Below are 13,821 nucleotides of genomic sequence, written 5' to 3'. Positions count from 1 at the left end.
AGATACCGAGGTGATGGCAATGAGGAATACAGTCTTGATGGTAAGGAGCCATAAGGGACAAATGTAAAGTGATTCAAACGGCATACACATCAGATATGTCAGGACCAGATTAAGGTCACATTGAAGCACGACAAAAGGGGACAAATGTATTGCAACCCTTTTAAATATTGCATCAGAAGTGGTGATATAAAAAAACAAGGGCTGATTTGCAACAATAAGAAGGCCAAAATATAACCTTTAACTGTGCCCAGAACAAAGACATCAGATAGTTTGGCCTGCCGGGGATAAATATGGCAAGAGTTGCACCAAGCCACAAATCTGTGCAAACGATGGGTGTGGAAAATGTCACTTACCCAGTGTACATCTGTTCGTGGCATTAGTCGCTGCAGATTCACATGCTGTGCACAGTCCGCCATCTGGTGTTGGGCTCGGAGTGTTACAAGTTGTTTTTCTTCGAAGAAGTCTTTTCGATTCACGAGACCGAGGGACTCCTCCCATTTCGATTCCATTGCGCATGGGTGTCGACTCCATCTTAGATTGTTTTCCCCACAGAGGGTGAGGTAGGAGTTGTGTATGTTAGTAATAGTGCCCATGCAATGGAATGAATACGTATGTACATAATAAAGGTTAAAGTAATATATTTGCAAATGTACAAATGTTCAAGATCTACTTCTAAACGGCTACAGGCTCCCGGGGAGGCGGGTGGGCGCATGTGAATCTGCAGCGACTAATGCCACGAACAGATGTACACTGGGTAAGTGACATTTTCCGTTCGATGGCATGTGTAGCTGCATATACACATGCTGTGCATAGACTAGTAAGCAGTTATCTCCCCAAAAGCGGTGGTTTAGCCTGTAGGAGTTGAAGTAGTTTGAAATAATGTTCTTAGTACAGCTTGACCTACTGTGGCTTGTTGTGCAGTTAACACATCTACACAGTAGTGCTTGGTAAATGTATGAGGCGTAGACCATGTTGCTGCCTTACATATTTCGTTCATTGGAATATTTCCTAGAAAGGCCATGGTAGCACCTTTTTTTCTGGTTGAGTGTGCCTTTGGTGTAATAGGCAGCTCTCTCTTTGCTTTAAGATAGCAGGTTTGAATACACTTAACTATCCACCTAGCAATGCCTTGTTTTGAAATTGGATTTCCTGTATGAGGTTTTTGAAAGGCAATAAATAGTTGTTTTGTTTTTCTAATTAGTTTTGTTCTGTCAATGTAGTACATTAGTGCTCTTTTGATGTCTAATGTATGTAGTGCTCTTTCAGCTACAGAATCTGGCTGTGGGAAGAACACTGATAATTCTACTGTTTGATTTAAGTGGAACGGTGAGATAACCTTTGGTAAAAATTTTGGATTTGTCCTTAGAACTACTTTATTTTTATGTATTTGAATAAATGGTTCTTGTATGGTAAATGCTTGAATCTCACTCACTCTTCTTAGAGATGTGATGGCAACCAAAAATGCAACTTTCCACGTTAAGTATTGCATTTCACAAGAATGCATGGGCTCGAAAGGTGGACCCATGAGTCTTGTTAAGACAATGTTGAGGTTCCATGAAGGAACAGGTGGTGTTCTTGGTGGTATAATTCTCTTTAGGCCTTCCATAAACGCTTTAATGACTGGTATTCTAAATAGTGAAGTTGAATGAGTAATTTGCAGGTAAGCTGATATTGCGGTGAGATGTATCTTTATGGGAGAGAAAGCTAGATTTGATTTTTGCAAATGTAGTAAATATCCTACTATATCTTTTGGAGATGCGTGTACTGGCTGAATTTGATTATTCTGGCAGTAATACACAAATCTTTTCCACTTGTTTGCATAGCAGTGTCTAGTGGTAGGTTTCCTAGCTTGTCTTATGACCTCCATACATTCTTGTGTGAGATCTAAGGTTCCGAATTCTAGGATTTCAGGAGCCAAATTGCTAGATTCAAAGATGCTGGATTTGGATGTCCGATCTGTTGTTTGTGTTGTGTTAACAGATCTGGTCTGTTGGGTAGTTTGACATGAGGTACTACTGAAAGGTCTAGTAGTGTTGTGTACCAAGGTTGCCTTGCCCATGTTGGTGCTATTAGTATGAGTTTGAGTTTGTTTTGACTCAACCTGTTTACTAGATATGGAAGGAGAGGGAGAGGGGGAAAAGCGTACGCAAATATCCCTGACCTGTTCATCCATAGAGCATTGCCTTGGGATTGATCTTGTGGGTACCTGGATGCGAAGTTTTGGCATTTTGAGTTTTCCTTTGTTGCAAATAGATCTATTTGAGGTGTTCCCCAAATTTGAAAGTAATTGTTTAGTATTTGGGGGTGAATTTCCCATTCGTGGGTTTGATGGTGATCTCGAGAGAGATTGTCTGCCAACTGGTTCTGAATCCCTGTTATAAATTGTGCTATTAGGCGAATGTGGTTGTGAATCGCCCAATGCCATATTTTTTGTGTTAGGAGGCACAACTGCGTCGAGTGTGTCCCTCCTTGTTTGTTTAGATAATACATTGTTGTCATGTTGTCTGTTTTGACAAGAATGTATTTTTGGGTTATTATGGGTTGAAATGCTTTCAGCGCCAGAAATACTGCTAACAGTTCTAAGTGATTTATGTGAAACTGCCTCTGATGTATGTCCCATTGTCCTTGGATGCTGTGTTGATTGAGGTGTGCTCCCCACCCTGTCATGGAAGCATCCGTCGTTATGACGTATTGTGGCACTGGGTCTTGGAAAGGCCGCCCTTGGTTTAAATTTGTACTGTTCCACCATAGAAGCGAGATGTATGTTTGGCGGTCTATCAACACCAGATCTAGAAGTTGACCCTGTGCTTGTGACCATTGTGATGCTAGGCACTGTTGTAAGGGCCGCATGTGCAATCTTGCGTTTGGGACAATGGCTATGAATGAAGACATCATGCCTAGGAGTTTCATTACCGTTTTGACTTGTATCTTTTGTGTTGGATACATGGCTTGTATTACTTTGTGAAATGTTTGAACCCTTTGTGGACTTGGAGTGGCAATCCCTTTTGCTGTGTTGATTGTCGCTCCTAAGTATTGCTGTGTTTGACACAGCAAAAGGTGTGACTTCACGTAGTTGATGGAGAAACCTAGCCTGTGAAGGGTCTGTATGACATATTTTGTGTGCTGTGAACACTGTCTTAGCGTGTTGGTTTTGATTAACCAGTCGTCTAAGTACGGGAACACATGTATTTGCTGCCTTCTGATATGTGCAGCTACCACTGCCAGGCATTTTGTAAAAACTCTTGGCGCAGTTGTTATTCCGAATGGCAACACTTTGAATTGGTAAAGTATTCCTTGGAATACAAACCTTAGGTATTTCCTGTGTGAAGGATGTATTGGTATATGGAAATACGCATCTTTTAGGTCTAATGTTGTCATGTAGTCTTGCTGTTTGAGCAGTGGGATTACGTCTTGTAATGTGACCATGTGAAAGTGGTCTGATTTGATGTAGGTATTTAGTGTTCTGAGATCTAGTATTGGTCTCAGAGTTTTGTCCTTTTTGGGTATCAGAAAGTACAGTGAGTAAACTCCTGTGTTTTTTTGTAGATTTGGTACTAATTCTATTGCGTCCTTTTGTAGCAATGCTTGAACTTCTAGTCCTAGAAGATCTATATGTTGTTTTGACATATTGTGTGTTTTCGGTGGGACGTTTGGAGGGAATTGGAGAAATTCTATGCAATAACAATGCTGGATAATTGCTAAGACCCAAGTGTCTGTTGTTATTTCCTCCCAAAGTTTGTAAAATTGGCTTAGTCTTTCCCCCACAGGTGTTATGTGATGGGGTTGTGTGACTTGTGAGTCACTGTTTATTTTGAGGAGTTTTGGGGCCTTGGAATTTTCCACGATTTCTTGGGAATTGGCCCCCTCTATATTGCCCCCGAAAACCTCCCCTCTGATATTGACCCAGGTAAGTAGGCCTTGTTTGTGAGGTTGCGGCTTCTGTGGGTTTACCTCGAAACCCTCCCCTAAAAGGTGTTTTTCGAAATGTGCCTCTGCTCTGCGGGGAGTAGAGTGCGCCCATGGCTTTGGCTGTATCGGTGTCTTTTTTGAGTTTGTCAATGGCAGTGTCCACCTCCGGCCCAAACAATTGCTGTTCATTAAATGGCATATTGAGCACAGCTTGTTGGATTTCCGGCTTGAACCCTGAAGTGCGCAGCCATGCATGCCTTTGTATCGTGATCGCAGTGTTTATTGTCCTTGCAGCTGTATCTGCTGCATCCATGGAAGACCGTATCTGATTATTTGAGATATTTTGTCCCTCTTCCACCACCTGTTGCGCTCTTTTTTGGAACTCCTTGGGTAAGTGTTCGATGAAATGTTGCATTTCATCCCAATGAGCCCTGTCGTATCTTGCCAAAAGTGCTTGTGAATTGGCAATACACCATTGATTTGCTGCTTGTGCTGCAACCCTTTTTCCTGCTGCATCAAATTTGCGGCTCTCCTTGTCTGGAGGTGGTGCGTCTCCTGAGGTATGAGTTGGCTCTCTTACGAGCTGCCCCGACAACTACTGAGTCTGGTGTTAGTTGTGTTGTAATATAGATTGGATCTGTTGGCGGTGGCTTGTACTTTTTCTCCACCCTTGGAGTTATGGCTCTGCCTTTAACTGGATCCTGAAATATTTGTTTTGAACGTCTTAGCATTCCTGGGAGCATGGGAAGGCTTTGGTACTGGCTATGGGTGGAGGATAGGGTGTTAAACAGAAAGTCATCCTCAATTGGTTCAGAATGTAAGGTGACGTTGTGAAATTCGGCTGCCCTTGCGACCACCTGTGTGTAGGATGTACTGTCCTCAGGTGGTGACGGTTTTGTAGGATAGGAGTCTGGGCTGTTGTCAGACACTGGAGCATCGTAAAGGTCCCATGCATCGGGATCATCCTGACTCATTGTAGTATGAGCTGGTGAGTGTATCAGTGGTGGAGTTGTTGCTGGTGATGCATGTATTGATGGTGGTGGAGACGGTGGTGGGGTTGTTTTCCTTGCCACCTTTGCCTGTGGTTGCTTGTCCTTTTGTTGAAAGGCAAGTTTCCTTTTTATTTTGATTGGGGGAAGAGTGGTTATCTTCCCTGTGTCCTCATGAATATGAAGCCTTCTTTGCGTGTAGTCAGGCTCTACAGCTTGAAGCTCCTCTCCAAATCTATGTAATTGGGAGGTTAATCCTTGTTCCTCTGTATAGGAACTAGTTTTCAGCTCCGAGGCTGGCTGTTTCGGAACCGAAACCTTTTCGGAAGTCTTTTTAGGCTCCGAAGAAACCTTCTTTGTTTTCGGCGTGGTGTCTCGGTGCCGAAATTCTTCGGTGCCGCTGTCTCTGTGCCGAAGTTTCTCGGAGCCGCTGTCTCGGCTCCGAGGTTGCTGTGTGGCGGTATCTCGACCGGAGTCGGATGACTTCGACACCAGCATGCCCTTTTTCGGTGCCTTGGATGGGTCACCTATTTTTCGGGTTAAGCCATGGCCTGTTGGCGGTGGCGTCCCCTGGGCTTTTGTGGACTTCTCGTGAGTCTTGATTTTCGACGTCTTACTCACGGTTTTGGGTGTTTCTTCGGCGTCGAGTTCTTCAGAATCCGACTCGTGGACGGAGAAAGCTTCTTCTTCCTCCTCGAAACGATCTTGACCTGTCGGCGTGGACGCCATTTGTAGTCTCCTGGCTCTTCGGTCTCTCAGCGTCTTCCTCGACCGAAACGCTCGACAGGCTTCACAAGTATCCTCCTTGTGCTCGGGGGACAAGCACAAGTTACAGACCAGATGGTGATCCGTATACGGATACTTGTGATGGCATTTTGGGCAGAAGCGGAATGGGGTCCGTTCCTTCAGCCTTGAAGTCGCACGTGGCCGGGCCGACCAGGCCCCGACGGGGGATCGAAAAAACCCCGAAGGGCCACCGGAGCTCTTCAAAATTCGGTGTCGATTTGTTGTAACTAACCCGATACCGAACGCAAACAATACCGACATTTTTTTCCGAGATTCTAACTAACTTTCCGACCCGAAACACGGAGCGAAAAGGAACACGTCCGAACCCGATGGCGGAAAAAAAACAATCTAAGATGGAGTCGACGCCCATGCGCAATGGAATCGAAATGGGAGGAGTCCCTCGGTCTCCTGACTCGAAAAGACTTCTTCGAAGAAAAACAACTTGTAACACTCCGAGCCCAACACCAGATGGCAGACTGTGCACTGCATGTGTATCTGCAGCTACACATGCCATCGAACATACAGTTTTTGTCGAGGGTGACCTAGCTGCCAGTAGGATATCAACCACTGTTCAGTTCTCGCCGCTCAATCTCCACGCAAGAAGGTGGAGGTTGCGATGGTCCGGGTGCAGAACCCTGCCCTGTTGCTTCAACAGCAGATCCTCCCAGAGAGGTAGCCTGATCAGGACCTATGCTCAAGCCCAGGAGTTTAGAATATCATACTCTCTGTGCCCAATCTGGAGGCACTAGGATGACTTGGGCCTAGTCTGTCTTGATGTTCTTGAGAACTCAGGGTAGGAGTGGTACTGGCAGAAAGGCATACATGAGTTCCACTTGTGTCTCCGAGTGAAAGATGCCTTGGAAACTGCAGATCATATATCCATGTAAAACTAATTACCAATCAATTTAATTACTATAGCAGAAACATCTTGCTACTGGTTAACTCATACAAAAAATTCTTAAATGAAGGCAAAAATCATCTGTCTAGAAAAAAAAGTTCCACTGAATCCAGTACCAACACGTGTGAAAAACATGTCTAATGTTTTGGAAGCTGCATCAGCATATAATGGTAAATCATTTTTATAATCATACTTTAGGAAAATAAACAAAGAGTGATTGTTGAAAACAGTGATCCCCAAGTGAGAAAAGATCAGACAAGACCTCTTCGATTATGTTTTGAATTATCAATCAGTGTACAGACAAGCATACATTATAACTTAATAGGAGGCTTTCTTTTGTGAGATACACCAAAGAACACGGAACTATAAGCAATTTCTTTATTGCTTTATGGTGTGGTGTCACTTTTCTCACTCTTTTTTCACATATCCTGTTGGTACTGGATTCAGTGGAGCTTTTTTTAAATATTCTGAACAGATGATGTTCGTCTTCATTTACAAATTTGTTCTATGAGTTAACCAGCAGCAACATATTTCTGCTATAATATTTAAATTGACTGAAAATGAGTTTTATATGGTTTGTGATCATTATACACAGGTCCATGTGGACATTCTGGGTTGCTCTTGTATTTGTTTAGTGTTGAAAACTGCAGAAGCATTGACATTGTGCATTCTCGGTGGTGGCAACTAGACGGAGTCAAGGTTCTCCCTTTTCACGGAAAAGATACTGCTCTACCTCCAGGTGTAACTGCCGTTCTTGATGCGCTAGGCGCCGTTGGTTGAGCTTGTTCATCCTGACATTCAATGACACTCATGTGGTTCATGACCAGGAAACTTTCTTAGTGGTCCAGCTGCTACCAGAGGCACAAGGGCTCCTGGCAGAGGGTTGGTTACCCCACCATGCCCTGTTTGTTGCAGTGCCACATGGAGATGGCATTGTCCATGAGCATCCATATTAGCCTCCCCTGGATGGAAAGAAGGAAGGCACTGAGAACTAAGTGGATAGTCCTCAGCTCCAGAAGGCTGATGGGGAACCGGGACTTCATCAGAGACCAGAGGCCTTTGATCTCCACGTCTACCAGATGGCAGCCTCATACCAGAAGTGATGCTTTGGTCACCACTGTCAGCAATGGTTGGGCAAGGGAGAGCTGCCTGCCATTGATCCAATGGTGGTACAATTACCACACTGCAGGCCTTTTGCAGTTTTCTTAGACATCTGAAGGTGGTCGGATGGGTCCCTTTGATGATGGGTCCACTGAGCCTTCAGACCCTACCACAGAGCTCACAGATTTCACCTGGCGTGCGTGATCAGCAGGAAGCAGGAGGTCATCAGTTCCAGCAGCCTCAAAGTCAACCTCAATGAAATCCAGGACACAGACTGAAATATCGGGAACATAGCCTGGACGTCCTGAACTCTCCCGGGAAAAAGGCACAAAATCAAACCGTGTTCACAATTGCTCCAATGAAAAGGAGCATCTGAAAAGGAGTCAGGTGTGACTTCAGCATGTTGATAGTGTTCCTAAAAGAGGACACGAGGTTCACCGTAGACTGGAGGAGGGTGACGACCACCTGGAGCCAGCCAGCCTTCAAAAGCCAGTGGTCGAGGTAGGGGAAGACTGGCACCTCTGAAGCTGTGCTGCCATGACCGCCATCATTTTCATGAAACCAAGGAGGGCACTGGTGAGATCAAAGGGGAGCACAACAAACTGTAAGCGCTCCTCTCCTACCACAAACTGCAGGCAGCGATGATGGGCCAGCTGCACAGATTTATGGAAATGGAAGTTCTGAAGGTCTAATGCCACTATCTAGTCTCCAGGGTTGAGGGTAGACAAGATCTGGGCCAGGATGAGAATCATGAATTGCTACTTCCAGAGGAAAGCATTCAGAGACTTCAGACAGTGTAGGCTGAAGGCCCCCATCCTACTTGGGCATGAGGATGTAGCAGGAACAATCATGCCCTACTTTTGGCATCAGCACCCTTTCAACATCCCTTTTGAACAAAAGGGCTTGCACTACCTGCTGCAAAATTTATAGGTGGTCCTCAGTCCATCGTTGGGTGGACGGCAGAGGTACAACGGGGATGAAAGAGAGGGCCATGCATAGCCTTTTAAAACTTTTTGTAGGGCCCATTTGTTCAATTTTGTTCAATGTGATTGATTGCCAATCCATATACAAATCAGTAGATTCTGCTGTGGCCATGTATGGGTACAATTTAGTGGTTTGGCAGGTGAGGCTGCCCGGGATATGAGGGTTAGGAGGAAGCAGGGGGTGTGGGAGGATGTTGACCTTGGCCTCTCCTGTGAAACTGATGGGTCCCTTGATGAGCTGAATAAGCTGGTGGCAAGTAACACTGTTACCAAAGGCACAAAAGTAGCATTGGAATTGGTGCACTTGGCCAGACAGGGTGAAAAGGAATACAGAGCAAGTGATGGCCCTATTCTCAGGGCAGGGTCAGCCTTGTCCCCAACCAGGCATGTCCCATCAAAGGGAATTTTCATCAAGGAGGACTGCACATCGCCAGAGAGCCTAGCTGAGCACAGCCACACATGGCAGCAGATGGAAATGCTGGTGCCAATTCCAAGCTGAATGTAATCAGTAGTGTCCAAGCTACAACGAATTGTGATCTTGGCCCCATCACAACCATCTTGAAGCACCTGAGAGAGCACAGGGCCAAGATCTACCTGCACACCAGGAGGGACTTGTGCCACTGAATCCCAAATGGTGTGATTATAATGGCCGTACACACAGGAAGCATTAACAGTACACAGGGCCAAATTAGGGATGAAAAGTGGTGCGACTGAATATCTCCAACCACTTCAATACCCTATAATGAGGGCTGGTAGGAAAAGTGTTCGGACTGGAACAGTTGGTGGAAGCCTGCATCACAAGACTTCCAGGAGAAGGGTGCTGGGACAAGAAAGTGAAGTCACCTGGAGCAGTACGGTGGCACATGGCAATTTGTCTGTTAACTCACAGGTTAGAGCTGGGCTTGGCCCAAGTGCCTAAAACGGCCTTGATGAAGGGCAGGAGAGGTTCAGAATAAGTCTGGCCCAGCTGCAGGACCTCAGTCAGAACATTAGATCAAGGTCTTTGTCTGCATTGTGCATGACCATGGTGTAGGGTGCATATTCTCCTATATTCAGCCCAGGAGGAAAGAAAAAAAAGTGGTTGCTGGGGAGGCATCTAGCCCACTGGCCTCCTACAAGTCTCCATACCAGTTGTCACACTGATAGGACTGAGTGAACCCATCATCCTGGTCACAACCGTTATCAGAGTCTGTGCCAAAAAGGGAATGTAACATTTTTAACCTACCTTGAGGTAGGAAGAGAGCAGAAATGGGCGGCTTGGTTGGATACAAGCACAATTTAAGTCAAATCTGAGTCGGTGTCAGCAGGGACAATTGTGGCAATCTCTCTGGGTGGCGAGGTCGATATAACTGGGCCCAGTGTGGCTTTTGACACTGGGAGCAGAAGCCAGAGGCAATAGAGGATCGGACAGACCAGCTGGAGCCCAAAGGCACGACTGAAAGAGTCTATACAGAACAAAATGCAGGAGCATAGCTGTGAGGAACTCTGATCTGGTGTGGCATGGCTGGAGGGCCTGAAAATTTGGGTAATGCCAGGACCACCTGAAGAATTGGTTCCAAAGTCAGCCAACTTCAAATGCAGGATTGAGACTGCTGATGCCGTCTACAAGCTTGCTCAAGGGACTGTCAGTAGCGAGAAGGTGCAGAACTCCGCCTCGACTGCTCATCCTTCTTGCACTTACCTGAAGACTTAATGAAGACCAGCCCTCTAGAGAGGCTCCGTCAAATCCGAGAGCAGGACTGAGATCAAACCTTCCACATGGAACAGTACTTGGAGATGTCCCGGTGGTGAGTTTTCTTATGCATGCTGACAAAGTTTCACCTCGCGTTCCCTAATGGCCTTCAGGTTCAGTGGCATGCAGTCTCTGCAGATCTTGGAGACATGGCTCGAGCCCAGAAACCTCAGGCACACCTGATGAGGATCCCTCATAGACATCCGTTTGCGACAGTCCCTTCAGAGCTTGAAACCTGTGATTTTTTAAGGTGACATCACTTGCACACTATCTGAATTTTGGAAAATTGAGGTAAGCTGTCTTCGAGAGACAAGAGGAAGCTCTGGATCTGCTTTTTGGAGGCATGGAAAGAAAGTGAGGTCAGCGCACGAGAGTGGAGCCTATTTAGGCCCCGCACATTTCCCAGAGCGTAACAGTGTAGGTATGGAGCCAAAAGGCTCCACTATCCAGCATACAGAGGTATTTGCTGAAAAGTTCCCAGATCCAATCTGATGCCTGGGAAACATTCAAAATCTGCAGCTAGAAGTCTATCAGAAAAAAACATTTTTGAAGAACCTCAGACAAACAACACACATTAAGACACACACTTCAGGCAGGTGATCATATTCAGCCATGTCAAAAGAAAAGAAATAGAAAGATTCCCAAACGAAAATAATAACTGCAAAGGAACCTCGTGGTATTAGAGTCGTTATGAGTGAAGTATCTCAATATGTACTTCACATACTGAGAGACACACAGGAAACATTTGTGATGTATATCTTAAGCCCCTATCTGGGACATATCCTAGAACCCTTCTTTAGGACTTTCACATGCTCAAGTTGTCTATCCCGATTCCTCTCATGAGGTCTGGCAACTTTGCATACGTTTTGCCTTTCCTTAGTTTTCAAAACAGTACTTCCAGGTTCCTCATTTGGCTTCTAGAACAAAGCTTCCCCAGGCAAAAATGAATTCTATTAATCTAGACTCTGCTCCTTACGACAAAGAATTTAAAAGAAACAGCTGACATAAATACTGCTGCCACCAACTTTAATACATTGACATCTGGGGAGCTGTTTATGCATTTATCCCATCTAACCAATATAGCTGCTTCATAAGTCTCCTTCTACGCATGGTACTTTGAGGAACTATATGATGACAAGCAGTACTGTAAAGCTCTAAAAAGCATCTAGAGAAAATCTTATTACATGAAGGCTAAGGAGAACTATTAAACTACAATATTCTTTTTTAAACGACCAGTACCTATTCCATTGTGCTTGCAGAATACCTTAACAGACAAGCATTTGCAATGCAATAGGTCTCACATTTATTTATTTGAGTTGGAGCTATTGGCATTGTAAATGCATAACTGGAATTTTTTGCCACATTAATTGGTCAACCCTACTGCATATTTTGGTCCTCTCTGCCACATAATTCCAGTGACCCTGCATGTAACTAAAAGGCTGGTAGGCCTACTGGATTTTTTTTTTTTTTAAACAATTTCTTTAAAACACAAACTACTCCCAGGTGAAAAACATATTTACTTAGCAGTTATTACAGCAGTTATTGCCTGCAGGGCAATGAATAAATAATTGTACTCAAAGAATGCATGCTTACTAGAAATTAAATGGATTCTGGCTCAAGACGGTGAAGGTAAGGTGGAAAATGGAAGGAAATTAGGAAGGGGGCGATGATAAAGGAAATCAAAAAAAGCAGAGGACGATGATAATAAGCAGATAGGACATTTATGAAGAGGATGGAGTTTAAGAAAGAAACAGTGGGATGATGACGACTGTGGGAAGCTGGCCTGGTGGGTACCCAAGGTACTTACTCCTTATATCAAGCCCAGGTAAACCCTATTAGTGTAGTGTAGGCAGTGTCTAGAAGCCAGGCTCTCTAGAGGTAGCTGTGGATGAGCAGCCAAGGCTTATCTAGAAGCACTTACACACATGAAAGAAAACACTCAGTGTTACAAAAATAAAGACACTTTATTTTAGTGACACAATTGCCAAAAACGACTAGAAAAGCAACCCTCCAATGGAGGTAAGTAACACACTAGATATGTACACTAGTAATCAAAAATAGGCATAAATAGCAATAGAAAACAGTGCAAATAGCAATAGACAATAGTGACCCTAGGGGGATTCCAAACCCTATACTAAAACAAGCATTTGCTATGCAACAGGTCTCGGGTTTGCTTGAGTTAGAGCTATTCTCGTTTTAAACTCCTAACCATACTTTTCTTGACACATAAACTGAAAAGTAAAACAGTTTCACATAAGCGAGCCCACGGCCACCATGAAGCGTGACGGAGACACACAAATGGAAACAGAAGTTCGCTTGCAGTGAAACATATTGGCAAAAGTGCAATTATCCATGTAACAAGCAAAAGTGCAATTAGCCATGTAACAGGGTCGATATCACTCAAAGTGCACGTCTACTGCCCAGTGAGATTGTGCTGCCTGTGACATAAAGGGAAAAAGTAGTCCAGAAACCATACAGAAAACATGGAGCCTCGTATGTTTTCAGTAGTAGATTGGTGCGATTGAGGAGGGCTAAACACTGGAAAAGGAACTAATGAAATTAAGCAAATTGTAAATGGCAAGCCCACGAACACACCAAACTGATGGGTGTGGTTAAAAGCAGAGAGATCATACCAGGGACAGAGCACTTTGTGCTCAACCCTAAAAATGGAATGCAAATGCAGGACTCCCACCTAGTTAAGTGGAATGTGTAGAGGGGAGCTAGGGGAACTAGGAAACCCCAAAGGTAAGTACCACAGTGCCCTCCAACGACCAGGAAGAAAGGAGTAAGTTACTGGATTTTCCTCAAACCACCAAAAAGGAAGAAAAGGAGGAAAATGCACCACCCAGACAAGAACACAAGACGTCAGTGGTGGATTCCATAGGAGGAAGACCTGTAGAAAAAGGGGACCAAGTCCAGAAGTTGCACAGTCAAACACACTGACAACAGGCAGAAAATGGAGGTAACCATACCAAGAATGCCAAGAAAGAGGATACTTTCCTACAATGTTTGAGAGAAAGACTGAAGGGTAGCAGACAATAGTGAGAAGCTAAGGGAAAGGAGGCCAATGAAGCCTACAAACGGAATGCGGCCAACAATAACGGAGGAAAGAATGAGATGATGGAAAGTAAGACAGAAACAGGGCAAATGAAGTCCAAAGTGAGAGGGAATTGACAATAAATAAAATTCAGTTTTCTTCTTTATCATTATAATGCTGATAGTTTTTAGAGTGCTAGTGGTCTGAGAAATAGGAAGAAGGACATGCTCAGAAGAAGGCAAATTATGGTATAATGCAGCTGAATACTGACCAAGTCTATGAAAAGGTGAAGGGTGGCTGTGGAGACAGGCCTGAAAGGGAGTGAAAGGAAACCAATGGTACAGCAAAAGCCTAGAGATCTGCTATTGGTTGTGAAGAAGACTGGA

At 44.5% G+C, this 13,821-nt stretch overlaps 1 protein-coding gene across 8 annotated transcripts in view; it reads right to left on the bottom strand.

The window, feature by feature from the left end:
- The window catches only part of LOC138297158 (tyrosine-protein phosphatase non-receptor type 9-like), a 766,145-nt gene that overhangs the window by 205,262 nt on the left and 547,062 nt on the right, over nt 1-13,821 (bottom strand). The gene's annotated exons all lie outside the window — the stretch shown is intronic.

The sequence above is a fragment of the Pleurodeles waltl genome, chromosome 1_2, assembly GCF_031143425.1.
Source record: "Pleurodeles waltl isolate 20211129_DDA chromosome 1_2, aPleWal1.hap1.20221129, whole genome shotgun sequence".
Lineage (NCBI taxonomy): Eukaryota > Metazoa > Chordata > Amphibia > Caudata > Salamandridae > Pleurodeles > Pleurodeles waltl.
This window is presented reverse-complemented; position numbering and strand designations above follow the sequence as displayed.